The sequence below is a fragment of the Scyliorhinus torazame genome, chromosome 11 (genome assembly GCF_047496885.1).
Source record: "Scyliorhinus torazame isolate Kashiwa2021f chromosome 11, sScyTor2.1, whole genome shotgun sequence".
NCBI lineage: Eukaryota > Metazoa > Chordata > Chondrichthyes > Carcharhiniformes > Scyliorhinidae > Scyliorhinus > Scyliorhinus torazame.
This window is the reverse complement of record NC_092717.1, coordinates 91,482,282-91,508,313: the sequence shown is the minus strand read 5'-3', so window position 1 is coordinate 91,508,313 and position 26,032 is coordinate 91,482,282. Positions and strand designations below refer to the sequence as shown.

Genomic DNA, 26,032 nt, shown 5'->3' with positions numbered 1-26,032 from the left:
GCAGTGGGATGGGAACCTTAAAAGGAATCCAAGATTGGGACAAATCTGCAAAACTGGTAACAAGTAGAAAAGTACTAAGCAACTAAACAATTACACTGTGGCTGAAATTTTCCGGGGCCCCCGTGGTGAGTTTTCTGGTGGCGAAGCAGGCTCACCATTAGCCGTTGACAGGACCCTTTATTTTACAACAGTTTTTACTTATTCTGGATTATCCCACAACCATTAGTCATTTATTTTAAGACCCTAGGATGAAGTCCATTAGGACCTGAGGACTTGCCAGCCTGCAGCTCCAAACTATGTTCTCAGTACCACTTCTCTGATGATTGCAATTTTCATGAGCTCTTCCCCTCTTTCCAGGGGCTGGTTTAGCACAGGGCTAAAGAGCTGGCTTTTAAAGCAGACCAAGGCAGGCCAGCAGCACGGTTAAATTCCCATACCAGCCTCCCCGAACAGGCGCCGGAATGTGGCGACTAGGGGCTTTTCACAGTAACTTCATTTGAAGCCTACTTGTGACAATAAGCAATTTTCATTTCATTTCATTTCCTGACTTAGATATTTCTGTGATGTTACTGGTGTGCTCTATGGTGAAGACCAAATACATAAACAAGAACGAGTGGATGTGGGGACCAAATGTAAAATTTCCAAAATTGCTGATAGTTTATGTGTGAATATAAACTATGAGGATGATGCATGTGGGCTTCAAGGGGACTTGGGCAGGCTAAGTGAATGGGCAAGAATATGGCAGATGAAATATAATGTGAATAAGTGTGAAGTCAATGACTTTGGGAGAATATTTCTTAACTGGAGGGCAGCATGGTGGCGCAGTGGGTTAGCACTGCTGCCTCATGGCACCGAGGTCCCAGGTTTGATCCCGGCTCTGGGTCACTGTCCGTGTGGAGTTTGCACATTCTCCCCGTGTTTGCGTGGGTTTCACCCCCGCAACCCAAAAATGTGCAGGCTAGGTGGATTGGCCATGCTAAATTGCCCTTTAATTGGAAAAAATGAATTGGGTACTCTATTTTTTTTTTTTAATTCTTAAATGGTGAGTGATTGGGAAATGTTGATTCCCAAAAGGACCTGGGTGTCCTTGTTCATGAGTTACCAAAAGCTAGCACACAGGTGCAATAAGCAATTAGGAAGCCAAATGGTATGCTCACATTCATCACAAGGGATTTGAGTACAGGAGTAATGATGTCTTGCTGCAATTGTATAGAGCCTTGGTGAGACCACACCTAGAGTATTATGTACAGTTCTGCTCTCTTATACATGCCATAGACTGAGTGCAATGGGGTTCGCCATATTAATACCTGGGATGGGCGGATTGTCTGGAGGAGAAATTGAGGTCACTGGGCCTGTATTCAGTTTCAAAGCTTGAGAGTTGATCTCATTGAAACTTACAAAATTCTTAAAGGGCATGACAGTGTACATGTAGACAGGATGTTTCTGTGGCTGGTGTGTCTAGAACCAGGGCACACAGTCACAGAATAAGGGACAGTTCACTTAAGACTGAAGACGTTCTTCACTCAAGAGGGTGGTGAATCTTTTGAAATCTCTATACCAGAACAGTGCTCAATCATCAAGCATGTTCAAGACAGAGAATCAATAGATCTCTGGACACTGGTGACATCAAGAGGTATGGGAAACGTAGCGTTGAGATAGATGACCAGCCCATGATCTAATGAATGGTGGAGCAGGCTCGACGGGCCGAATAGCTCACTCTTGGTCCTGTGTTCCTAAATTTTATTTCCTCACGTCATCTTTGGAAAGAGGAAACAGCTTCTCTTTATTTATTATCAAAACCTTTAAGATTTTGAACACCTCTGTTAAATCTCGCCTTAACCTTTTTTGTTCCAAGAAGAACTACTCCAGTACCTCTTGTCTTGCCATCTAACAGGATTCTTTAATACTGGGTATGTTTCTTGTTAATCTAAACTGCACCCTCTTTAAGACCTTGGCATCCTTCGTAAAGTGGAGCAGCTGGAATTGGACACAACATGTATTTTATAAGAGGCTTTGTTTTTGTACTCTAGGCCTTGATTTAACAAGGTAAGGATTCCCAAATGTCATCTTAACAGACTTATCAACTAGTCTAGCCATTTTTAAAAGTTTGTAAGTCAACCCCCATGTCTCTGTTCCTGTGCCCCATTTAAAATTGTACCAATTAGTTTTGCCCATCTTCATTCTTCCAACCAAAATTAACTACTTTGCACTTCTCGGCATTGGATTTCATCTATGTGTCGCTCATTTCGGGATCCTGTGTCCTCCTGAAATCTGTTTCTATCCTTCTCACTATTGACTACACTCGAGCTCTGTGCCATCTGAAAGCTTTGAAATTATGTCCTTTATTTCCAAGTCCACATCTCAAAAAGAGCAGTGGTCTCGATATTGATCCTTGAAGTACACCACTACACACTTCCCTCCAGTCTCAATTCAAATGTTCACCACTCCTCTCTGCTTGGTCCCTTGTCCAGTTATATCTGTGATGTGGAGATGCCGGCTTTGGACTGGGGTGAGCACAGTACGAAGTCTTACAGCACCAGGTTAAAGTCCAACAGGTTTGTTTCGATGTCACTAGCTTTCGGAGCGCTGCTCCTTCCTCAGGTGAATGAAGAGGTATGTTCCAGAAACATATATATAGACAAATTCAAAGATGCCAAACAATGCTTGGAATTGCAAGCATTGTTTGGCATCTTTGAATTTGTCTATATATATGTTTCTGGAACATACCTCTTCATTCACCTGAGGAAGGAGCAGCGCTCCGAAAGCTAGTGACATCAAAACAAACCTGTTGGACTTTAACCTGCAGTTATATCTGAGCAGTCACTGTCCCTGTAATCTCATCAGCTTCGATTTTGCGAGCTGGTTTATTGTCTAATACTTTATCAAATACCTTTTCAAAAGTCCATATACACATTAGTCACACTAGGGCAGCACGGTAGCATTGTGGATAGCACAATTGCTTCACAGCTCCAGGGTCCCAGGTTCGATTCCGGCTTGGGTCACTGTCTGTGCGGAGTCTGCACATCCTCCCCGTGTGTGCGTGGGTTTCCTCCCACAGTCCAAAGATGTGCAGGTTAGGTGGATTGACCATGCTAAATTGCTCTTAGTGTCCAAAATTGCCCATAGTGTTGGGTGGGGTTGCTGGGTTATGGGGAGAGGGTGGAGGTGTGGACCTTGGGTAGGTTGCTCATTCCAAGAGCCGGTGCAGACTCGATGGGCCGAATGGCCTCCTTCTGCACTGTAAATTCTATGAATCTATGAATGTCCTCAACAAAGGAGAAGTCAAACACAATTTGCCTTTAACAAATTCATGCAGACTTTCATTTATTAATCAATGTTTTCCAAAGTGCCAATTAATCTTATCCTGGATTACGGTCTCTCAAGATTCTTCAACATTGACATTAGTCTGACTAGCCTGTAATTGGCGTGTTTATCCCCTCCCATTTTTGAACAGGACTGTAACATTTTCAATCCACCAGTCCTCTGGCACCAGAGAAATTATTGGAAAATTTTGACCAGAACTTCCACAATTCCCTGTGCAACTTGGATGCATCCCATCCGGGTGACTTTTCTACTTTGAGTGTTTAAATCTATTAAATGTCACTTCTTTATCTGTTTTTAATCATGTTGAGGCAAATACCTAGCTCATGGTTCATGTATTTTAGAATATAATTTTTAGTTTTAGGAATTGAAGTTTAACTGTAGAAAATGAGATATATTCAATGAAAGCAAGCTTAGCGTCTGGGGGTTGGTGGTCATGTTGCCATAAGAGGTTAACAGCTAGAAAGGCAAGGTACTTAAATGCTGGACTTTAAAGAATACCAGGAAATCTCAACAAATGGTCGGTCAAAAGGTGACCCTGTTTCTTTAAGTCGGAGAGATAAAACTAATAAGCAGCAGATGGTCTTACTTAGCCAAGAGCTGGAGACATGAGGTCTAAAATCTTGCAGTAATGGAAGTCTGGAGGAATGATTTTGTTTTGGGGAGTTTGACCTAAATTAGTTTAAAAAACATTCAGTAAACCCTGAAATATTGTAAACATCCATTTACTTCATTAGACCGAAGAAGAATTTTTAAATGAAGGAAAATGAACTTTTTTGAAGACAGCCCAGAGCAGGTTGGATGGAGTTTAGGGAGATTCTCTGGTTTCAATTTATCTGGGTATTTGCCGAGAGAGTTAATCACAGTTAGGATCTTGTGTGGTTTACAGTTACTGAAAGAAGATGACCAAAGTAAACAACAGTTAGCTAGACCTGTGCTGTAAGCAGAGTAAAAAAATAAAAATAAACTCCATTACTCTCAATGTGGAATGCAGGTAAGGCTTAATCTCAGTTTGAATCTTGTACGGGAAGAGAAGCTGGAAAATTGCCCAATTTGAAAATAGTGGGAGAATCTACAGTGGGCCTAACAGTGTCTTATTGCAAAAGGAAGTATTCAGTTGAATTAGCTTGGAATAATTGAAAAGTAACCAGAACAAGGGATTGGGATATCCACAGTCAAGAGATGGTAAATTAAAGGTATATGGCAGCCAAAGCCGCCATTGCCATTGGAACTTCAATGCTGCTTTTCCTGCCCGACATTGGCCTCGCTGCCGGAGGAGGCGGTGGAAGCAGGGACGATAGTGATGGTTAAGGGGCATCTTGACAAATACATGAATAGGATGGGAATAGAGGGATACGGACCCCAGAAGTGCAGAAAATTTTAGTTTAGACGGGCAGCATGGTCGGCACAGGCTTGGAGGGCCGAAGGGCCTGTTCCTGTGCTGTACTTTGCCAATATCTGGGAAAATACCAGCCATAGAAAGATTAAATGAGTGGCCAATAAGTTGACAGGTGGATGTAATGTGGGGGTTATTCACTTTGATAGTATAATGGTAAAGCAGAATTTTTTTTTAAAAGATGTGAATTTGTAAATGCTGATATTCAGAGGAACCGGTGTATACCCATAGAAGGATCATAGAAAGTTGGCATGCAGGTACAGCAAATGGCATGTTGGTCTTTATTGCAAGAGGATGGAAATACAAGAGCAAGAAAGTCTTCTGCCAATTGTAGAGGGTTTTGGTGAGGTTACATCAGGATTATGACATGCAGTTTTAGTCTCCATATTTAGGGGAAGTTGCATTGAAACCGGTGCAATGAAAGTTCACGAGATTGGATCCTGGGATGGAAGGGTTGCTCTATTGTGGGAGGCTGAGGAAATTGAGCCTGCACTCTCTCGTGTTTAGAAGGATGAGAGGTGATCTCATTGAAGCTGACAAGATTCTAAATAGGTTTGATAGGGTACATACCAAAAGGTTGTTTCCGTAGCAAGGGAATCTAGTAAATGGGGGCACAGTTCAGGGCCTAACGTGTGCCTGCAGTTCACCGGATGGCACAGTAGCACTGTGGTTAGCACTGTTGCTTCACAGCGCCAGGGTCCCAGGTTGATTCCCAACTTGGTCACAGTCTATGCGGAGTCTGCACGTTCTCCCCATGTCTCAGTGGGTTTCCTCCGGGTGATTCGGTTTCTTCCCACAAGTCCCGAAAGACGTGCGTTAGGTAATTTAGACATTCTGAATTCTCCTGTTGTATACCCGAACAGACGCCAGAATGTAGCGACAAGGGGCTTTTCATGGTAACTTCATTGCAGTGTTAATGGAAGCCTACTTATGACAATAAAGATTCTATTATGTCAACCTTATTGCCATTCTGTTCATTTATGTACATGGAGTTAAAATAATCTCAGTTAGCATGAGATTTCCAAGTCTCATCCTTCCTATTTCTGAATTACTTTATTCTATGTATTGCTTTCTAATCTCCCCTCTAGTGTTTCAGTTCAGTGTCTAACCCATTGTCAAATTAGATTAATTCCTCATTGCTGATCTCATGACAAAAAGACTTGTACCAGCCCTGTTGAGGTACATTCAATCCGTCCTGTTAAGATCACCACTGCCTCAGAACTGGTCCCAAATAACTCCCTAAGATTCTGAAGCCCTCCCACCTGCACCATTTCGCCAGCCATAGCGTTATACTATCTTATCCTATTTCTCTTATACTCACCTGCATGTAGCACTGGGATTAATCCAGCGATTAGTACCTTTGAGGCCCCACTCTTGAAATTTCTCCATTGTCCGGAAACTGTCGAACTACGACTCTTTTCTTACCCATCTCACTGGTTCCAAATTGGACCACAATATTTGGTTGTTCTACACCCCGTTTAATATTCTGCGTTCAATCAGCAATTCTGGCAGTAACACACCATGCAAATGTACCAATGCACTGAACCCAAACCTTTACCCTCACTATCATTTTTCATCAATCTGTGGGTGTAACTATTTTTGCAGCTTGTTGGATTTGAGCTGAATCATGGAACATGCATCAGCCGAGCTTCTCAAATACTGCAGGCATGTTTTTCCTCACAATATATGGCAGAATTTGTAAAATGCAAAACAGTTATCCATTGTGTGTTAAGCACAGGAGTCACAAAAAATAGGAGCAGGAGGAGGCCATTCGGCCCTTCAAGCCTCATCCGCCATTCATCTCAACAGCCTAATCCCGCTTTCCCCCATATCCTTTGATCGCCTTCGCCTGAAGTGCTATATCTAACTGCTATACCGAACTGCTTCTTGAAACTGTACAATGTTTTGGACTCAACTACTTCCTGTGGTAACAAAATTTCTCCTCACCTCTCTCCTAAATGGTCTAACCCGTATCCTCAGACTGTGACTCCTGGTTCTAGACACACCCACCATCCTTCCTGCATCAACCCTGTCTAGTTCTGTTAGAATTTTATAGGTTTCCCTATAAAATGCCCTATAAAAATGAGATTCCCCCTCATTCACAGTGCCAAGCTAGAGTCACAGACAGACTCTCGGCGGTTGTGGCAAGGACTAAACAACATAACGGGCTACAAAGCGAAGCCGAACAGTATCTCTGGCAGCAGCGCACCCCTCCCCGATGAACTCAATGCATTCTATGCCCAGTTCGAGCAGGTAACCAACAATCCGCTGGCGAGTGCCCCAGCAGCCCATAATTCACCCATACCCACCATCACAGCCTCCGAAGTCAGATTGGCCTTCCTGAAAGTGAACCCTCGGAAGGCGACGGGATCCCTGGTCGTGCACTCAGAGCCTGCGCGGACCAGCTGGCAGAGGTATTCACGGACATCTTTAACCTGTCCCTACTCCACTCCGAGGTCCCCACCTGCTTCAAGAAGACCACCAGCATACGGTACCAAAGAAGAACCAGGCAACTTGCCTCAATGACTACCGACCAGTGGCCCTGACTTCAGTCGTAATGAAGTGCTTCGAGAGGTTGATCATGAAGCGCATCACCTCCATACTCCCAGAACGCCTTGATCCACTGCAATTCGCATACCGCTGCAACCGGTCCACATCAGACACCATTTCCCTGGCCCTACACTCATCCCTAGAGCATCTCGAAAACAAGGACTCCTACATTAGACACCTATTTATTGACTACAGCTCTGCCTTCAACACCATAATCCCAGCCAAGCTCATATCAAAGCTCCAAAACCTAGGACTTGGCTCCCCACTCTGCAACTGGATCCTCGATTTTCTGACCAACAGACCACAATCAGTAAGAATGAACAACAACACCTCCTCCACAATAGTCCTCAACACCGGCGCCCCGCAAGGCTGCGTACTTAGCCCCCTACTCTACTCCCTGTACACACACGACTGCGTGGCAAAACTTGGTTCCAACTCCATCTACAAGTTTGCTGACGATACGACCATAGTGGGCCGGATCTCGAACAACGATGAGTCCGAATACAGGAGGGAAATAGAGAACCTAGTGGAGTGGTGTAGCGACAACAATCTCTCCCTCAATGCCAGCAAAACTAAAGAGCTGGTAATTGACTTCAGGAAGCAAAGTACTGTACACATCCCTGTCAGCATCAACGGGGCCGAGGTGGAGATGGTTAGCAGTTTCAAATTCCTAGGGGTGCACATCTCCAAAAATCTGTCCTGGTCCACCCACGTCGACGTTACCACCAAGAAAGCACAACAGCGCTTATACTTCCTCAGGAAACTAAGGAAATTCGGCATGTCCACATTAACTCTTACCAAATTTTACAGATGCACCATAGAAAGCATCCTATCAGGCTGCATCACAGCCTGGTATGGCAACTGCTCGGCCCAGGACCGCAAGAAACTTCAGAGTGTCGTGAACACCGCCCAGTCCATCACACGAACCTGCCTCCCATCCATTGACTCCATCTACACCTCCCGCTGCCTGGGGAAAGCAGGCAGTATAATCAAAGATCCCTCCCACCCGGCTTACTCACTCTTCCAACTTCTTCCATCGGGCAGGAGATACAGAAGTCTGAGAACACGCACGAACAGACTCAAAAACAGCTTCTTCCCCACTGTCACCAGACTCCTAAATGACCCTCTTATGGACTGATTTCATTAACACTACACCCTGTATGCTTCATCCGATGCCAGTGCTTATGTAGTTCCATTGTATACAGAACATAGAACGAAACAGCGCAGTACAGGCCCTTCGGCCCACGATGTTGCACCGAAACAAAAGCCATCTAACCTACACAATGCCATTATCATCCATATGTTTATCCAGTAAACTTTTAAATGCCCTCAATGTTGGCAAGTTCACTACTGTAGCAGGTGGGGAATTCCACGGCCTCACTACTCTATGTTGTGTTGCCCTATTATGTATTTTCTTTTCTTCCCTTTTCTTCCCATGTACTTAATGATCTGTTGAGCTGCTCGCAGAAAAATACTTTTCACTGTACCTTGGTACATGTGACAATAAACAAATCCAATCCAATCCAATCTTCTGAACTCCAGCGAATTCAATCTTTTTTTTAAAAATAAACATTTTATTGAGGTATTGAGGTATTATAACAACAACACAATAAACAATGTACATGAAACTATAAACATAGTGCAAAAGCCGTCTCCCTCCCTTACAGGTTCCACCTTTATTAACCCCCTACTCAAAGCTAAACTAGCCCCCCCCAACCCCCTCTCCTTCTGCTGATGATTAATTTTCCGCGAGGAAGTCGATGAATGGTTGCCCCCTCCGGGTGAACCCTAACAGTGACCCTCTCAAGGCAAACTTGATTTTCTCCAAACAGAGAATGCTAGCTATGTCCAATAGCTAGGACTCTGACTTTGGGGGCTTTGAGTCCCTCCAAGCTAATGGTATCTGTCTCCGGGCTACCAGGGAAGCAAAGGTCAAATCATCTGCCTCTTTCTCCTCCTGGATTCCCGGGTCTTCCGACACCCCGAAAATCATCACCTCTGGATCCAGCGTCACCCTTGTTTTTAACACCGTGGACATGGCATCTGCAAACCCCTGCCAAAATCCCCTAAGTTTCAGACACGCCCAGAACATGTGGACACGGTTCACTGGTCCTCCCGCACATTTTGCACACCTGTCTTCCACCCCAAAGAATCTGCTCATCCGGGACACTGTCATGTGAGCCCGGTGAATGACCTTAAATTGTATCAAGCTGAGCCTGGCACATGTTGCGGACGCGTCGATTCTACTCAATGCTTCCACCCACAGACCATCCTCTATCTCTCCTCCCAGCTCCTCCTCCCACTTGCGTTTCAGCTCCTCGGTCTGCGTCTCCTCTGACCCCATAAGTTCCTTGTAAATGTCGGAGACGCTCCCTTCTCCTAACCAACCTCTGGAAACTATCCTGTCCTGAATCCTGTAGCCATCTGGGATGGCCACGTCCCGATTACAAAATGGACACTTGCAAAGAATGCAGGGAAAATTGGACAATGCTAAGAAACGAGCAGGTGCAAGCTCTGTCTGTTGGTTAGAACCTTAAACTCTCAGACAGGACAGAAACTACCAAACAATCTACATACTAATGAGCCATCTCCGGGGACAAAAGGGAAACATTTAGATACACAATGTTAAGGCAGACTCCCCAGCGCGAGAAGAAGCTAAGACAAAGCAGACGGACAGTCACCAGGACACGCCCAGCGATCAGGGAACCAACCCTCTACTGGAGGAAAATCGATATAGATGATTGGGAAAGACCCAATTAGTTGAGGCCAAGTTCAAGGCCCGCCCAAAAGCACGCGAAGCCCTTTTCAGTATAAAAGGTATCCCCCAAGGGAGAACCGCCCTCCTTACCTGCCTAGCAGCTGCACCAGACCAAGTAAGTTCCAAGTCAACGCACGCTACGAGATAGACGCTCCTCGTTGCTACCCTGTAAACAGCTCAACCCAACAGCCTCAGAACATAGAACATAGAAAACATAGAAAATACAGCACAGAACAGGCCCTTCGGCCCACGATGTTGTGCCGAACCTTTGTCCTAGATTAATCATAGATTATCATTGAATTTACAGTGCAGAAGGAGGCCATTCGGCCCTTTGAGTCTGCACCGGCTCTTGGAAAGAGCACCATACCCAAACTCAACACCTCCACCCAACACCAAGGGCAATTTGGACATTAAGGACAATTTATCATTGGCCAATTCACCTAACCCGCATATCTTTGGAATGTGGGAGGAAACCGGAGCACCCGGAGGAAACCCACGCAGACACTGGGAGGACGTGCAGACTCCGCACAGACAATGACCAAGCCGGAATCGAACCTGGGACCATGGAGCTGTGAAGCAATTGTGCTATCCACAATGCTACCGTGCTGCCCTTAAGAACAAATAAATCTACACTATATCATTTTACCGTCATCCATGTACCTATCCAATAGCTGCTTGAAGGTCCCTAATGTTTCCGACTCAACTACTTCCACAGGCAGTGCATTCCATGCCCCCACTACTCTCTGGGTAAAGAACCTACCTCTGATATCCCTCCTATATCTTCCACCTTTCACCTTAAATTTATGTCCCCTTGTAATGGTGTGTTCCACCCGGGGAAAAAGTCTCTGACTGTCTACTCTATCTATTCCCCTGATCATCTTATAAACCTCTATCAAGTCGCCCCTCATCCTTCTCCGCTCTAATGAGAAAAGGCCTAGCACCCTCAACCTTTCCTCGTAAGACCTACTCTCCATTCCAGGCAACATCCTGGTAAATCTTCTTTGCACCTTTTCCAGAGCTTCCACATCCTTCCTAAAATGAGGCGACCAGAACTGTACACAGTACTCCAAATGTGGCCTTACCAAAGTTTTGTACAGCTGCATCATCACCTCACGGCTCTTAAATTCAATCCCTCTGTTAATGAACGCGAGCACACCATAGGCCTTCTTCACAGCTCTATCCACTTGAGTGGCAACTTTCAAAGATGTATGAACATAGACCCCAAGATCTCTCTGCTCCTCCACATTGCCAAGAACTCTACCGTTAACCCTATATTCCGCATTCATATTTGTCCTTCCAAAATGGACAACCTCACACTTTTCAGGGTTAAACTCCATCTGCCACTTCTCAGCCCAGCTCTGCATCCTATCCATGTCTCTTTGCAGCCGACAACAGCCCTCCTTACTATCCACAACTCCACCAATCTTCGTATCGTCTGCAAATTTACTGACCCACCCTTCAACTCCCTCATCCAAGTCATTAATGAAAATCACAAACAGCAGAGGACCCAGAACTGATCCCTGCGGTACGCCACTGGTAACTGGGATCCAGGCTGAATATTTGCCATCCACCACCACTCTCTGACTTCTATCGGTTAGCCAGTCCGTTATCCAACTGGCCAAATTTCCCACTATCCCATGCCTCCTTACTTTCTGCATAAGCCTACCATGGGGAATCGAGCAACGGCCATTGTTCCTCTGACTGAGTGGGCACCCGAAGCTAAGTATAGGCTTTAGTAATAGTGGTAGTTTAGTTTGTAGAGTTTATGCATGAGTAGATTTGACTGTGTATAAATAAATGAGCAATGTTTTTGAACTTACTAACTGGTGTATCGAGCCATTGATCAGTATTCGGTTCTGAACCTTGTGGCGGTGTCGAAAGATACCTGGCAACTCTTGAGCAAATGTGATTAAACAGAGTCAAATTAAGAGCCAACCAAAAGTTAGCAACAATCCCCCTTAGCAGTAGGAGCGGGAAGGTTGACATCTGTTTACGTAGGAAGTCCAGCACCTGCAGATATCTGTATTTGTTTCCCCTTGCCAACCCAAACTTCTCCTCCAGCGCCCTCAAACCCGGAAAGCTCCCCTCTATAAAAATATCCCCGGTCCTCTCAAACCCTGCTCTCCGCCATATCCGGAACCCCCATCCATACTTCCCGGGGCAAACCGGTGATTATTTCAGATTGGGGACCAGACCGATGCTCCCTCTGCTCCCACATGTCTCCTGCATTGCCCCCAGACTCTCAGGGCCGCCACCACCACGGGGCTGGTGGAGTACCGTACCGGCGGAAACGGCAGAGGTGCAGTTACCAACGCCCCCAAACTGATGCCCTTGCATGTAGCCGCCTCCATACGCTCCCATGCCGACCCCTCCCCCACCACGCACTTCCAGATCATGGCTATATTCACCACCCAGTAATAGTTACTAAAATTTGGCAGCGCCAGCCCGCCCTCTCCCCGACTCCGCTCAAGCATTGCCGTCCTTACTCGCGGGTTCTTGCACGCCCAAACAAAGCCAGAAATCACTTTGTTGACCCGTTTAAAACAGGACCGCGGAATAAAGATGGGGAGACATTGAAACATGAACAGGAATCTCGGGAGGACCGTCATCTTCACCGTCTGCACCCTCCCAGCTCAGCGAATACAATCTTAACCAATTAAATCTCTCCTCATACATCAGCACTGCCATCCCAGGAATCAGTTTGGTAAACCTTTGCTGCACTCTCCCTATAGCTAGAACATTGTTCCTCAGAAAAGGAGACCAAAATTTCACACAATATTCAGGTGTGGCCTCACCAAGGCCCTGTATAATTTCAGCAAGTCATCCCTGCTCCTGTACTCACAATGAAGGCCAGCATACCAATTGCCTTCTTTCCCGCTTGTTGTACCTGCCTGCTCAGCTTCAATGACTGGTGTGCGAAGACACCTAGGTCTTGTTGCATGTTCCTCTCTCCTAATTTATGGCCATTGGGATAATAGTCTGCTTTCTTGTTTTTGCTACAAGTGGATAACCTCACATTTATCCAAATTATACTGCGCATGCCATTCATTTGCCCACTCACTCAACTTATCCAAATCACACTGAAAAATCCCTGCATCCTCCTCACAGCTCACCCTCCCACCCAACTTGGTGTCATCTGCAAAATACATGATATTCTGTTCCCTCATCTAAACCATTAATTTAGCTGGATTCCTAGCACTGATCCCTGCAGTAGCCCACCCGTCTCTGAAAAAAGACCCGTTAATTCCTTCTCTTTGTTTCCTGTTTTTTTTGTTCATATTTGTTCTTGGGACGTGGGCGTCGCAGGCTGTACCCGCATTTATTGCTCATCTCTAATTGCCTATGAGGGGACAGTTAAAAGTCAACCACATTGTTTTAGGCCTGGAGTCACATGTAGGCCAGGCCAGGTAAGGATGACAGATTATCTCCCCTAATAGGACATTATTGAACCAGACGGGGTTTTACGACAAATCAACAATGGTTTTATGGTCATCATTAGACTTTTAATTCCAGATTTTGTTTTATTGAATTCAAATGGCACCATCTGCACTGGTGGGATTTGAACCTGGGTCCCCAGAGTATTACTTTGGGTCTCTGGTTTACTAGTCCTGTGACAATATCACTACTCCAGATCTCCCCTGGCAACCAGTTTTCTATGCATCTCAATACACTACCCCCAATCCCATGCGCTTTAATTTTACACGTTAATCTTTTATGCGGAACTTTGTCAAAAGCCTTCGGAAAGTCCAAATACACTACATCCACTGGCTCCCCTTCATCAATTCTACGAGTTTATCCTTGAAGAATTCCAGGTGATTTGTCAAGCATGGTTTACCCTTTATAAATCCATGATGACTCTGTCTGATCATGCCACTATTTTCTAAGTGCTCTGCTATAAAATCTTTGATAATGGATTCTAGAATTTTCCCCATTATTGATGTCAGGCTTACTGGTCTATAATTTCCTGCTTTCTCTCTACCTCCCTTTTTAAATAGAGGAGTTACATCCACCACCCTCCAGTCTGCAGAAACTGTTCCGCAGTCTGTAGAATCCTGGAAGATGACCACCAATGCATCCACTATTTCGAGAGCTACCTCCTGGGATATAGATTATCAGGCCCTGGGGATTCATCAGCCTTCAATCCCATCAATTTCCCCAACACCATTTCTCTACTGATATTGATCACCTCTAATTCCTCCTTCTCACTAAACCCTGTATTCCCCAACATTTCTGGTAACTTATTTGTGTCCTCATTTGTGAAGACAGAACCAAAGTATGTATTTAGTTGCTCAGCCATGTCTTTGTCCCCTATAATGTATTCCCTTGTTTCTGAGTGTAAGGGACCCACATTTGTCTTCACCAATCTTTTTCTCTTCACGTACCACTGTCATCCCTTTAAGTAACATTCCACAATCTATCATAGTCAACCCAACTCTACCATATTACGGTCGCTCATCCCAAAGGTGTTGCTCACAACTAGATTGCCAATGATTTTGTTCCCATTACACAGTACCCAGTCTAGGATGGCCGGTTTTCTAGTTGGCTCCTCAACATATCGATCCAGGAAATCATCCCGCATACAGTCCTATGAATTCCTTCGCTATGGTATTGTGGATAATTTATTTTTCCCGATCTATATGCAGATTAAAATCACCCATAATAATAATTTTTATTATTACCAGTAGGCTTACAATAACAGTGCAATGAAGTTACTATGAAACGCCCCTAGTCACCACAATCCGGCACCTGTTAGGGTACACAGAGGGAGAATTCAGAATGTCCAATTCACCTAACAAGACGTCTTTCGGGACTTGTGGGAAGAAACCGGAGCACCCAGTGGAAACCCACGCAGACACGGGGAGAACATGCAGATTCCACACAGACAGTGACCCAAGCGGGAATTGAACCCAGGACCCTGGCGCTGTGAAGCAACAGTGCTAACCACTGTGCTACCGTGTTTGCCCGGTCATTATAGTTGTTCCTTTATCACATGCGTCTCTAATTTCCTGTTTAATGCCATTCCCAACATTATCACTGCAGTTTGGGGTCTATATATGACGGCCACTAACATTTTTTGCCCCTTGCGGTTTCTCCCCTCTACCCATACAGATTCTGCATTGTCGGAACTAGTATCCTCCCTCACTATTGTGTTAATTTTCTCCTTGACCAGCAATGCAACCCCATCGCCTTTTCCTTTTGACTGTGTTTTCTAAATGCGGAATACCCCTGGACATTCAGTTCCCATCCCTAGTCACTCTGCAGTCATGTCTCCGCAATTCCGAATACGTCAAACCTGTTTACGTCTATTTGCACAATGAATTCATCCACTTTATTGTGAATGCTCCGCGCATTAGGGCACAAAGTTTTTAAGCTCGTCTTTTTGACATTACTAGCCCCGCTTCCAATATTTTTCACTCTGGCCCTGTTTGAATCTGGCTCCTGGTTTATCTGTCTGTCATTTTTCTTATTCCCCTTTGTCTTTTGTTTTTGTCCTTATTTCCTCCTCCGACTCCTACCCTTATTTCCTCCACATTCCCCTACCATATTAGTTTAAATCATCCCCAACCGCTCTAGCAAATACTCCCCCAAGGACATCAGTCCCGGTCCTGCCACGTTGTAACCCGCCCAGTTTGTACCAGTCCCACCTGCCCCAGAACCAGTCCCAATGCCCCAGGAATCTGACCCCCCCCCCCCCCCCCCCCCCCCAATCTCTTCAGCCACATATTTATCCACTATATCCTGCTACTTCTACTCTAACTAGCACGTTACACTGGTAGTAATCCTGAGAACCTAACTCCCTATATTCTGCTTTTAGGACCTCATCTCTTTTTTTACCTATGTTGTTTGTACCGATGTGTACCATGACCACAGGCTGTTCACCCTCCCCCTCCAGAATGTCCTGTAACTGGTTGGCCGAGTGTGATTGACTTATATCTGGCCTCTGAAATGGCCTACTCAATTCAAGGGCAATTAGGGCCCAGCCAGCAATGCCGATGTCCTATGAATTAATTTTTAAAATGTGCCTTTCCAGGTACATCTTTGCTGCAGATGCAAACAGTCTTAAAAAAAAAGCCAGTTATTGACAGAAATCCTTAATATTAAGCAATCTGTTCATCTGCAAGCTTCCTTTACCAATGGGCAATTAGACTCTGATTCACCTTGCCCAAGTCTTACTCACAAATTAAACTTTAGAAATTTAAAGGAAAGAGCTTCACTTTCGATGGGAAGTTAATGGTGCCCTATGATTTAATGGCCCTAGTGGGGCCGTTTAGCTCACTTGGCTAGACAGCTCGTTTGTGATGCAGAGCCAGCAGCGTGGGTTGAATTCCCATACTGCCTGAAGGCCCCACCTTCTCAACCATGCCCCTCGCCTGAGGTGTGGTGATCCTCAGGTTAAATCACCACCCTCTCCCCCTCAAAGGGGAAAGCAGCCTATGGTCATCTGGGACTATGGCGACTTTACCGTACTTACTTGCAAAACAACAAGTGGTTTAGCCATGAGCTTAAAAGGGATATGCCACTTGAGTCTTTTCTTTCAAGAGGTGCAGATAATGGCAGAACAAAATAGTGTGGCCAACCATGGAGGACAAGGATGTGATCAAGAACAATTTTGACATGGGGAGATCCCCAACAGATTTGGTCATTTTCTCAGATAATGTACCATGTGTCACGGAAGAATACCACTGTTATTTTATCAAATTATATTGCTTGCTGTTTATCTTGAAATGGCTTTATGTTTATTTTTTTGTTTTTCAATCCAGCTAACAGTCATACATGATTAATCTTGCAAATAACATACATTTAAGACATTCTTTCCTGTCAATGTGATTTATTTGCGGCTTTAATTGAAAGATACAGCTGTATGCTTCGGATATCCACACTTAATCATTTATACTCTGCTAATGTATGCCAAAATGAGGGAAATCATGAAATATGGCTTCACGGTCAGAATTATTTACTTTAAAGTAGATCAAAAACAATTAAGGTAACCAGAAAAGACATAACTATGAATATTTTACACAGACAGTAATTGAATTCTTACCCATTTTGAATTCAAACCAAGTTTTGAATATATACAAACAAAATATCATGTCAACATACCCAAGATGCAAAATATTTGAATATATTTTTATTGTAATGACTTTGATAGGATTTGACTCTAGACATAACAGCAGGGCTCTTTTGTCTCCTTTGACAACAGGAAGATGCTGAAGTGAATTTTTTTGGGTCTCGTTCTATTACAGTTTTTGCACAGGATCCGTTACTAATATTTGGAGATGCCTGTAATAATATGCTACGGTGTACAAATGACATTGTGGATCAAAACGTAAAAGGCATTAATGCGGACCAGTGTGTTCGTGGACATCTCCAACCTCTCCCTACTCCGTTCCCAGGTTCCCACCTACTTCAAGAAGACCACCATCATACCGGTGCCAAAGAAGAACCAGACAACATGCGTAAATGACGACCGTCTGGTGGCCCTGTCAGCCAACATTATGAAGTGCTTCGAGAGGTTGGTAATGAGACATATCAACGCCATATTCCCAGAATGCCTTGATCCACTGCAATTCACATACCGCCACAACTGGTCCAGATGCCATCTCCCTGGCCCTACACTCATCCCTGGAGCATCTCGACAACAAGGACTCCTACGTTAGACTCCTATTCATTGACTACAGCTCCGCCTCCAACACCATAATCCCAGCCAAACTCATATCAAAACTCCAAAAATTAGGACTTGGCTCCTCCCTCTGCAACTGGATCCTCGGCTTCCTGACCCATAGACCACAATCAGTAAGGATAAACAACACCTCCACGATAGTCCTCAATACCGGGGCCCTTCAAGGATGCGTACTTAGCCCTCTACTATACTCCCTATATACACACGACTGTGTGGTAAAATATGGCTCCAACTACATCTACAAGCTTGCTGATGGCACAACCATAGTGGGTCGGATCTCAAACAACGATGAGTCAGAATACAGGAGGGAGATAGAGAACCTCGTGGCATGCTGTATTGACAACAATCTCTCCCTCAATGTCAGCAAAACTAAGGAGCTGGTCATAGACTTCAGGAAGCAAAGTATCATACACAGCCTGTCTGTATCAATGGTGCAGAGGTGGAGATAGTTGACAGCTTCAAATTCCTAGGTGTGCACATCACCAACAATCTGTTCTGGTCCATCCACGTCGACACTATGACCAAGAAAGCACAACAGCGCCTATACTTCCTCAGGAAATTCGGCATGAACACATTGACTGTTATCAATTTTTACAGATGCACCATAGAAAGCATCCTATCCGGCTGCATCACAGCCTGGTATGGCAACTGCTCGGCCTAAGACTGTAAGAAACTACAGAGAGTCATGAGCACAGCCCAGTCCATCACGCAAACCCGCCTCACATCCATTGACTCCATCTACACCTCCCGCTGCTTTGGGAAAGTGGGAAGCATAATCAAAGATCCATCCTACCCGGGGTATTCCCTATTCCAACCTCTTCCTTCGGGCAGAAGATACAAAAGTCTAACATGCACTAATGGGTTCAAAACCAGTTTTTTGCCCGCTGTTACCAGACTCCCTCTTATGGACTGAACTGCTCTCTCCACACATCCTCTCTACTGGACAGTCCTACACTCCGTATGCTTCATCCGATGTCTGTGTCTTTGTATTTACATGGTGTACTTATCATACATCCTATATTTTTTCATGTATGGAACGATCTGCCTAGTTTGTACGCAGAACAATACTTTTCACTGTACTTCGGTACACGAGACAATTAATCCAATCCAATCTAATTTTAAATTGTATGGAGAGCACTGATATTAAAATAATTTGGTAATTCATAAATATATTACTCTATTCAAAAGGGAGAAAAGGAAAATTTGATCAATGGTCACCCAGTTTAATACAATTATCAATAAGGGACAAATTCCTGGAATCCAAAATTGGGATAAAATTAATGAACTTTAAAGTTACATGGATTAATCAAACCCAATCAACATGAAGTTGATTAGGGTAAATCATTTTTGAAGTAATGATCAATTAGACAAAGGGAATGAAGCAGATTTGCATAAATCAAATTTCAGAAGGCATATAAAGTATACTCAAAATGGGACCTGTTCTAAAATTCAGATGTATGGTATGAGAAAATGTACCAGCATGGATACCAAGTTAGAAAAACAGAACATTCCAGAAACACTCAGCAGGTTTGGCAGCATCTTTGGAGAGAAACAGTATTAATGGATGGGATGTAACCAGCCCCCAGCTGGCGAGATTGGGGAGGGTTGGTATAATGTTGGTGAGCGAGGGAGGGATGGCTCCCCATGCAGTCGCTCTGCCGGGAGGTTTCCCATTGGTGGGAATGGTGGCTGCTCAGCTGCCGACCAAACGGAGACGAGTAGCCAATCTGAATGATCAATAGCCCAATGAAGGGTGTTTTTTTTTCGCCAGTGGCAGAGTGGTCCCTTGTTACATCAGGAGGCAGTCACCTGAATGGGAATGATCATCAAAGCCGGAGCCTCCATGACAGTCGGAGGTAGCTTTTGGCAAACGTGGCCCCTCAGAGGCTGCAACTGGAGGCGTTTCTGCTCCATTCTGTAGGCCTTGCCTGCTTGGCCATGTGGAAATTTATTTAAAGCTTACCTTTCCAAGGGTACCTAAAAGGAGGGTTACCTTGCATTTTCCTTGCTGTCTTACAAACAGCCACCTCTCGCATTAGCACTGCTGAGGCTCCAGGCCCTCTGAATGTGCCAGCAGCGTGCATCCGGCAGCATGGGCTAACTCTCTACCTCCTGGCCTACTGGCTCTTATTTGCCTCCTCTTTGCAATATCATGGCGGAGATTCTGCCTCTTGCCCATAGGTGCCAGCAACCTGAAAACCATTGCAACGAGGAGACCGCCACCATTCGACAAAATCTCACAACCTTTCAGTCCAAATGATGAAAGGTCATTCACCTGAAGCATCAAGTATTTCTCTTGCGATAGATGCTGCTCAGTAAATCCATCATTTTCTGTTTTTATTTCAGATTTCCAGCATCAGTATTGCCTTTGTATAGATACCGAGCAGTTTGACAGATCTAAGCAAATTGTCAAATGTTGGGGCGGCATGGTGAGCAGTGTTTAGCACTGGGACTACGGTGTTGAGGACCCGGGTTCGAATCCCGGCCCTGGGTCACTGTCCATGTGGAGTTTGCACATTCTCCCCATGTCTGCGTGGGTTTCACCCCCACAACACAAGGATGTGCAGGTTAGGTGGATTGGCCATGCTAAATTGTCCCTTAATTGGGGAAAAAATAATTGGGTACTCTAAATATATTTTTTAAACAATTGTCAGATGGGTACATCACTTCCAATCTTTTTCCTAAGTCATTAGTACGGGATCCCCATTTGTTCTTGGCATATATAGATGATTTGGACTGGAGAACTGAAACACAGTGTTGAGATGCTTAAGATACAGGGCTTACAGGTTAACTTTTCACTCAGTACTACCACTCTCACCTGAATCAGAAGGTTGTGGACTAAAACTTCATTCAAGGATTTGAGCACATACAACATACTGAAATTACAATGGCTGCACTTGAAAAATATTTAAATAGTTGCAAAATACCTTGGGGTCCCTTAAGGTTGTGAAAGATGCTTTATAAACACAAGCCTTTCTTTTCTTTAATCTGGGCTGTTACTTCACTGACAGATTGCCATCTTGCAGAATAGTCATTAAACATTGGCTAGCTTTCTGATCTCATGCGGACATAAAAGGATCCTGTAACAGAAGTCGAAGAACAGCTGAAATGTTTCCCTGGTGTCTTGGCCAGCATTTATTTCTGAAACATTATCAAAAAACTACTTACTGGTCATTTATCTTAGTGCTCCTTCTGGAACTTTTCTGCTCACATATTAGCTGTTGCATTTCCTTACAACAGTATTTAAAAATACTTCATGAGTTGTAAACCACGTTCGGATATCCTAAGGCATGATATAGGTGCAAGTCATCTCACTTATACTTGGGACTTATGCTACTGAGCATAGAAAAATAAGGGAAGATTTAATAGAAATTTCTAAAATTTGAACATTATTAAGGTGGCTATTTCCTCTGGTTACAGAGTCAGTGATAAGTACTAGGAGTGTGAAATATTATTAAACAGTTCTGTCTTAATATGTCATCATAATCTTTATTATTGTCACAAGTAAGCTTACATTAATACTGCAATGAAGTTACTGTGAAAAGCCTCTAGTCGCCACATTCCGGTGCCTGTTTGGGTACACAGAGGGAGAATTCAGAACGTCGAATTCACCTAACAAGCATGGGCGGGATTCTCCCAGCCCAGGGCCTGGCCGGAGAATCCCCGCAACCGGGCCACGCCGCCCCGACACACCATTGGCACCGACATATTTGTCGCAGTGCCGATTGCGGGCTGCCGATTCGCCGGCCCGGATGGGCTGAGCGGCCGCTCTAAAAAGGCAGACTCCCGCCGGCGCCGGCCACACCTGGTCGCAGCCGGCGGGAACTCTGTGCGCAGGGTCGGGGGCACCGATTGGTGGGTCGGCCTCTCACTCCCCAGGCCTATTTTCTTACGCGCCGGCCCCTAAACTCCCTCGCCATGTTACGTCAGGGCCGGCACGTTGAGGGAGGCCACTGCGCATGCGCGTGTTGGCGCCAGTGCCACTGCGCATGCGCAGGTCCCGCGGCGCACAGTTCATGCCGGGATGGGAGGCTGGAGCAGCATGAACCGTTCCAGCGCTGTGCTGGCCCCGGTACTCCCAGCGGCCCGTTCACGCCGTCATGAAACGCGATGGCGTTTCCAACGGTGTGGACACTCTGCCGCCTAATGGGAGAACCCCGCCCCATATCTTTCGGGATGTGCGGGAGGAAACCGGACCACCTGGAGGAAGCCCAATCAGACACAGGGAGAACGTGCAGACACCGCACAGACAGTGACCCAAGCTGCGAATCGAACCTTGGACCCTGGCGCTGTGAATCAACAATGCTAACACTTTGCTAGGCCTTTAATTTAGGGTAATAAACTGTGTCCTTGATAGGGGGCCAATGGTGAGATCATACAAATTCTCCCCTGGGCAGCACAGTGGCAAGCACTGCTGTCTCACAGCACCAGGGATCCGGGTTTTATTCCGGCTTTGGGCGGCTGTCGGTGTGGGGTTTATACTTTCTCCCTGTGTCTGCATGAGTTTCCTTCGGGTGCTCCGGTTTCCTTCCACTGTCCAAAGATGTGCAGGTTAGGTGGATTGGCCATGATAAATTCATAGAATCAAAGAATCATAGAATTTACAGTGCAGATGGAGGCCATTCAGTCCATCAAGTCTGCACCGGCTCTTGGAAAGAGCATCCCACCCAAGTCCACACCTCCACCCTATCCCCACAACCCAGCAACCCCACCCAACACTAAGGGCAATTTTGGACACTAAGGGCAATTTAGCATGGCCAATCCACTTAAGCTGCACATCTTGGACTGAAAAGAAAAAAAGTCAAGACACAAATTAAACATAGTGCAAACCACGGCTCTGTTCACGCAAGGACCTGCCTCAATATCCCTCTACTCTACTCTACTCTACCCTAGCCACCCCCCCCCCCCCCCCACCCCGCTGACACTTAATCCTCAGCGAAGAAGTCAATAAATGGCTGCCACCTTCGGGCGAACACTAATAGCGAACCTGTCAAGACGAACTTGACTTTCTTTTGGCCAAGAAAGCTCGCCATGTCCGATAGCCATACCTCAGCCCTCGGGGGCTTTGAGTCCCTCCATGCTGACAGTAATTGTCGCCGGGCTACCAGGGAAGCAAAGGCCAGAACATCGGCCTCTCTCTCTTCCTGGACTCCCGGGCCCTTCGAAACCCCAAAGATTGGCACCTCAGGGCTCATTACCACCCCAGTTTTCAATACCTGGGACATGACATCTGCGAATCCCTGCCAGTACCTGGCTGGTGCAGACTCAATGGGCCTAATGGCCTCCTTCTGCATTGTAGTGATTCTGTGATTTTGAGACATGCTCATGGGATCCGTAACTGAAAACAATAGAAAAAGCAAGCCACAGTTTTCAGACTTTGACTCCAAAGAGGGGCAGATAGTTTTCTGGCTGCAAATGGAACAGAAATAGGTGTTACTGTGAAAGTCAGAGGAAAATATTTCTGTGTGTATACGTGTGTTAGCCACCAGGCAGCATACTGGTGAGAACTGGTACTGTGCTGTAATACATTGTGCAGATGTAAGTGTTATGGGCCAGGGTTTAGAGAACCCCAAAGTGTATCATGGAGTTCACCTGACCCACAACTTTTAATAGATTGCGGTTATGGGGAGCACTTTACAGGTGTGGTGCAAGTACTTTTAAATTAAAACAATGATTATTTATGAAACCAGTTGACACTTTATAAACCCACAGTAAACATCTTAACAAATATCAACACCAATCATCCCCACAGATACAATATTCTATTAGTAACCCTTAGTCTTTCCTTGCAACATCCATAAGACAAAAGACCCTTTTTAACATAGATCAGGTTTAAATTCTCTACTGAGAGCAGTTATCACTTTGAAATTACTCAAATGATCTGGAGACAGTCTTTAGATTGCAGAGAGATCCTTATACAGCTGCTTGCTTTTCCTGCAGCTATCCAGCTCTCTAAACAAAACTAAAAACCCAAACACACATCAGCTTTCGTTCAAAGTGAAAGTGAACGACAGCCAGCCCAGCTCCAGCCACACTCTGACATCACTGCAGCTATTTAATAAATACCCATTTCTTAAAAGGTTCTCTCACATGACATAAGGGACAAGGAGTTGCCGAGTGGGCTTTGCCGCTGGAAATCAGCTCGGCAATACCCAGGAGACTGAGGGAAACAACTTTCAAAGAATCATAACAGAGAATGTTTGAAAAACCCAGCAGGTCTGGCAGCATCAGTAGGGAGAGAAAACAGAGTTGACATTTTGAGCCCATTTGACTCTTCATCAGAATTTTAAAAACAGAGGGAAATGTTTTGTATGTTATACTGTAGCGAGGAGAGATTGCAACAATATGTGGCAACCTTCAGAACAATAGACAGGTGGCCCCGTAGGAAGAGTGGTAGGGTTTTTATGAGATATATTTTTTAAAGGGTTTAAGAAAGAGGAGAATGATCATAGTCTAAAGTTGTTGAACTTGGAAATACATTGCCAATTCTTCACTGTCACTGGGGCAAAATCCTGGAACTCCCTCCCTAACAGCATTGTGGGTGTACCTACACCTCAGGGACTGTAGCAGTTCAAGATAGCAACTCATCACCACTTTCTGTAGGGCAACTAGAGATGGGCAATAAATGCTGGCATAACCAGCGATACCAATGCCCCGTCAATTAATTTTTTATAAACTTCAATGTTCAGTCCTGTGGGCTGTAACATGCCGAATTGGAAGATGAGATGTTGCTCCTCCAGTTTCCTTTGGGCTACACTGGGGCATTGTAGCAGCTCAAGGACAGACATGTGGGCATGAGAACAAGGTACAGAATGAAAATATCAAGGAGGTTAGGAGCATGCTTGCGGGCTGAGTGAAGATGTTCCATAAAGTGGTCACCCAATGTGGAGGAGATTGCATTGGGAGCAGCGAATACTGTAGACCAAATTGAAAGAGGTGCAAGTGAAATGTTGCTTCACCTGACAGGAGTGCTTGGGGCCTTGAACAGTGAGGCGGGCTGAAGTAAGGGAGAAGGTGTTGCACTTTCTGCAATTGCAAGGAAAGGTGCAGTAGGAATGGGATGGGGAGTTGATGTGATGGAGGAGTGGGTCAGAACATCATGGAGGGAGCAGTCCCTGTGGAATAATGAACATGGGGGTGAGGAGAAGCTGCATTTCATGATGGCATCATGTTGGAGTTGATGGAAATGGCAGAGGATGATCTTTTGCAGAGACTGGTGGGATGGAATGTGTCTGGGATGGAAGGGAGGGCAGAGGTGTGGGAAATGGGTCAAACCTGGTTGAGCGCTCTGTCAACCACTGGTTGGGGGGAGTGCGGGGGAGAGAGAGAGAAGGAAAAAGAGACTCGTTAAAGAAAAAAGCACACACGTCAGAAGCACCATTTTCGAGGGTGGCATCGTCAGAACAGATGCAATGGAGGCGGAGAAACTGAGAGTTTGGAATGGAGTCCTCACAAGAAGAAGGGTGTGAGGAGTTTAAGTTGAGGTAGCTGTGGGAATCAACGGATTTGTAATGAATACTGGTGCTCAATCTATCATCAGAAATGGAGACATAGAAGTCAAGGAAGGGAAGTGTCAGTGATGGACCATGTGAAGGCAAGATAGGAGTGGAAATAGGAAGCAAAATTGATTTAAAAAATTTCAGGTCCAAATGAAGTGTCACCAATGAAATCATCGATGTAGCACAAAAAGAGTTGCAGAATCAGACTCAAGCGGGACTGGATCAAGGAGCGTTCCACAAAAAGACAGGCATAACTTTCAAAGGACAGTGGAAGACTTGCTCTGGTGCAGCAGCGAGAACGGAGCCGACTGAAAAACTGGGAGGAGCTTGGAACTTAATCTTCAAGGTTTCACATCTGCTGGGACCATGGCATTAAATAAAAATGTGGTGGAAAGTACTTTGGTTGCATCATTTAATGGGGAAGTATCTTTCATTTGGTTTGATGTATTAGTTGCTTGTTAAGTAGTGGAGTTTAGGCTATGTTTTGTTTGGTCTTTTAGTTAATCCGTTACAATATAAGTCTTTTTTTTTTTTAATTGTGAAATCTTGTCCTGCGATTCTCTCTGTTACTCATTGCAAAATTAATTTGAAAAAGTAATCTGTCCGCAGGGATTGTCGCACAAGAATCACAAATTTAAAAATGGACACCAAGAGCAGAATTTTGTTCAGGTAAAGCGAGGTGGGTGTGTGAGTGCATATGGGGTGTTACATCCCCTGAAATTTGATGGGTCAGGATCCTGCCATCATCATCCTTCCCTCTTAGAGTTTCTGCAGACTGGGATTGAAGGTGGGGGGAATCCTTGGATCTGTCGGGTGAGAATTAAGCT

The 26,032-nt window shown here is 45.1% G+C and overlaps 1 protein-coding gene across 5 annotated transcripts in view; it reads right to left on the bottom strand.

Annotated features, from left to right (window-relative positions):
• Nucleotides 1–26,032, bottom strand: part of pag1 (phosphoprotein membrane anchor with glycosphingolipid microdomains 1) — a 344,956-nt gene that overhangs the window by 198,937 nt on the left and 119,987 nt on the right. The window contains exon 3 of one of the 5 annotated variants that reach the window (XM_072467489.1): nt 20,634–20,786. The exons of the other annotated variants lie outside the window; for them this stretch is intronic. The gene's annotated coding sequence lies outside the window, so the exon portion shown is untranslated. The remainder of the gene's footprint in view (nt 1–20,633; nt 20,787–26,032) is intronic. 5 annotated transcript variants of the gene reach the window in all.